We start from the raw sequence: 3,801 nt of genomic DNA, 5'->3' as shown, positions 1-3,801 counted from the left end.
CGCTCTTTTCAGAACCTCAGTTTGCTGGCCCAGAAAATGGTGCTATAGTGGTACATGGTGGGGCCTCTGCCTGAGGGCGGTTCTTTTATATTTTAAGTCTATTTTTTTATTTCTTTATTTATTTGGCTGTGCCAGGTCCCAGCAGAGGTATGCAGGACCCTTTACTTGAGGGAGTGGGAGAGAGGATGAGATGATTGGGTGGCATCATCAACACAGTGGACATGAGTTTGAGCAAACTCCAGGAGATAATGAAGGACATGGGAGCCTGGTGTGCTATAGTTCATGAGGTTGCAAAGAGTAGGACACCACTGAGCAACTGAACAACAACATGGGATCTACCTCCCCAACCAGGGATTGAACCTGGGCCCCCTGCATCAGGAGTGTGGAGTCTTAGCCAGTCTTCCCTGAACCACCAGGGAAGTTCCCTGCCTGGGGAATTCTCAATGACCCAAATGGCCCCATAAAGGCAGGACTTTCGGTTCTCCCCCACCCCTGGTGGCCCCAGCATCTGGCACAATGTCAGCCAGCCCCCACTGAACATTTGTTGAATGACTTACTAAATGTGTTTGGTGCATGGACTCCAAATTGAGTGCTTCTGCTCACTAGCAAGGCTGGCAGTGCTGGCCTCCTTCTCTGGCTCTGGTTCCTCAGGGAAGGCCTGGGTGTGGGGAGGTAGTGGGGAATAGCCTCTCTCAGACGAGGGGGGCAGAGGGGGCACCACAGGAGTCAGCCCTGCTGGCTGGCAGATCTTTAAATTAAAATACATATATACACCAGATAAATAACCCAGCCCACATCCTGGTGACAGGCGGAATTAAGTTGCCTGGTTGGGGACCCTGCAGCAGTGGCTGGGGTGGGGGTTGGGGAGGCGTTGCTGGTTTCTTGCCCCTGGACCGCCCTTCATTCTATTGGGGAACATCCCAGCACCCCTGGAGCCTGCTAGGGACCTGGGGGGACTTTAGGGGTCAGAGAGCGAAATCTGGGTCTGAGACCTGAATTCTGAGCCCCAGGGTGTGCTTCCAGGACCTGGACCTACTGGATAAGACCCCCCCCCCACCCCGCCAGTCCATGGCACTGGACGTGGGGCTGGGACACAACAGGTTTGAATCTTGGTTGGGCCCCTCCCCTCCCAGAGGTAACAATCCTGGTAACCCCACCACCACCCCCGTCAGGTTGGCTGTGATAGAGACCCCCTCTGAGTTCAGGGGGAGGCCCCTGTGGGGCTCACATGGCTGAGGGGTGCTCCTGGGCCCCATCCCTCTGCCTGAGTGCGGCCCGGAGAGCCAGAGGGGGCAGAAAGGGAGTTTTCAATTAAGGAGCAGCTAATCACCCAGCAAGGGCCGTTCTGGGGCCCAGTAAATCTATTATGAAAAGCCTCTAAATGTATGTAAAACCGGCCTCCACAATCCTGGGATTAGGCCTCCGGGAGGGGAAACCGAGGCGCAGGCTGGCTGGTGGATTAGCAGAGTGAGGCTCCTGGAGGGTTGGGGGAAGCTGTCCCTAGGGGTGGGCAGAGGGGGGGCAATTTCCCTCTGCGGAAGCCAGGACCTGTGTTCAGCAAGGGTCTGAGGCCCAGACAAACCCGGAGTGAAGGTAAAGATTCTGCCTGCAATGCAGGAGACTCAGGTTTGATCCCTGGGTCTGGAAGATCCCCTGGAGGAGGGCATGGCTACCCACTCTAGTATTCTTGCCTGGAGAATCCCCATGGACAGAGGAGCCTGGTGGGCTACAGCCTATGGGGTTGCAAAGAGTCAGACATGACTTAGCAACTAAACAATTCCTTTATGCCTTTATTGAGCACCTGCAGTTTGCCAAGCCCAGTGCTGAGGGCAAAGAGTGAACAAGAAGGAGGGAGCCTGGGGCCTGGGCAGCTTGGGGTCTGTGTGTGTGCGTGTGTGCTCAGTCGTGTCCGACTCTTTGCAACCCCATGGACTGTAGCCCGCCAGGGTCCTCTGTCCATGGGATTTTCCATGCAAGAATCCTGGAGTGGGTTGCCATTTCCTTCTCCAGTGGATCTTCCCAACCTAGGGATCGAACCTGCATCTCTTGTGGCTCCTGCACTGGCAGGCGGGTTTTTTACCACTAGCGCCACCTGGGCAGCTTGGGATCTGGTGGGAGATATAGATGTCTGCTGGACGAAGGATGAGTCCATGAGGAGGTTGCCGCAGGTGGAGGCAGTGTAGGCTGGAGCCCAGGAAGGGCCGAGGTTGGCATGGGAGGAAGCTGGCAGAAAAGAACTTCGTCTCTCCTTCTGATGGGGCAACAAGAGAGCCCTGTGAGGATTTTAGCCCAACTGGCCCCTGTCCCCCTATCCCTATCCCCCTCCCAGCATCCTTTGCGGAACATTGACCCTCAAAGGCCACCTCCCTCTGGGGCTCAGTTTCCCCAGCGTGGTCCCCGCATTCCCGCTGACCCCATCTGACCTTCCTGCTCCACGAGTCTGCTAATTATCCTTGGCCCAGCTGCTTCCTCCTCTCCTCCTGAGGTCATTGATCCCTTCCTACAGAATCCCTTCCAGGCACCTAGGTGCGAGCGGAGGAGGAGGAGGAGCGCCCTGCCGAGCGGCCTGAGCACATGGCACCTAGCCGTGTCTACCAGCCTTGGCAGCAGCCAGTGGAGCCTTCCCTGGGCCCCTGGCCCGGCTTTGGTCCAGCCACCTGTGTGTACCTGCCTCCCAGGTGCTGGGAAATGAACAGGAGGCTGGTGGTTCCCATGACTCAGCTGGGTCCAGGCCCCAAAATTCCCCCAGGTCACCGGCGAGGCTGTGTGGCCAGCGGGGATTGGCAGGTCCTGGTGAGGCTGGTCTGGGGTCTGGGCCTCAGTGGACTGCCAGCCCTCGCTGTCTGATATAAGAGGTTGTGTGTGCCCTCCCGTGACTCAGTTTCCCCGCATTGTCATCAGCGATGGCTTGAGGCTGTTCCCAGCACTAGGGGGTGTAGGGGGGGCCCCAGGTGCCTGTCCCATCGGCCTGGCCGTCAGTCAGGCCCGCGGGGCCCCTTCAAGTCGTCACGGCCCAGCAGTGGTCGCGGGAGGGATTATTCCAGCCTGTCCAGGATGGACTCAAGTGGAACCGACGCTGACGAGCGGAACGCGCTCCCGCAGGCCAGGCCTGCCCGCCTTTGTCCGCCGCCAGCCCCGCCTGCCTGCCTTCACAGACACCGCCTCCAGCACTGCACAGCACAACCCCCAGCCTGGCGCTCAACCGTGGCCCCCACCAGGCAAGGCCAGCACAAAACTCCGCTGGGCCTTTGGCAGAGCAGCTTCTGCCCTGGAGCCCCGGTTGAGCCCCTCCCCAGCCTCAGTTTCCCCATCTGTAGCATGGGTGTTCCCGCCGTGGCTGCCCGTGGGTAGTCTAAGGATTGATGGGGCCGTGTGGGCAGAAGCGGAGGGCGGGGGCAGACACGCTCCCTGAGTTGCTGCAGTTTTCCCAGGGGTGCTTGGCCCAGCCCTCCGCCTGGTCCCACCACTGAGCCTTTGTCCAGGAAATTTGAGGTGGCAGGGAGAACGGATCTGCTGGAGGCCTGAAAGGAGCCGAGGCAAATGATGTTGACCCTTGACCCCGGCCCCCTAATCCCAGGGTTGAGGCCCTCACTGGGAGGGGCCCTGAGAGATGGGCCCGGGTGTGACCCTCGCCCCAGGCACCAAGGGGGGCTTCCGGGTCAGGGTCACAGGGGCTTTGGAGAACACATCAGTCCCCTTGGCCACGTGTCCGGTCACCACCCTGCAGAGGCCCACAGAAGAAACTGAGGGCCGGCAGAGCTGTCGGCAGCCCCAAGGCCCTGCCACCTCCCGGCTGGTGAC

The sequence above is a fragment of the Moschus berezovskii genome, chromosome 8, assembly GCF_049115385.1.
Source record: "Moschus berezovskii isolate FMDL1 chromosome 8, NW_MosBer_1.0, whole genome shotgun sequence".
Lineage (NCBI taxonomy): Eukaryota > Metazoa > Chordata > Mammalia > Artiodactyla > Moschidae > Moschus > Moschus berezovskii.
This window is presented reverse-complemented; position numbering follows the sequence as displayed.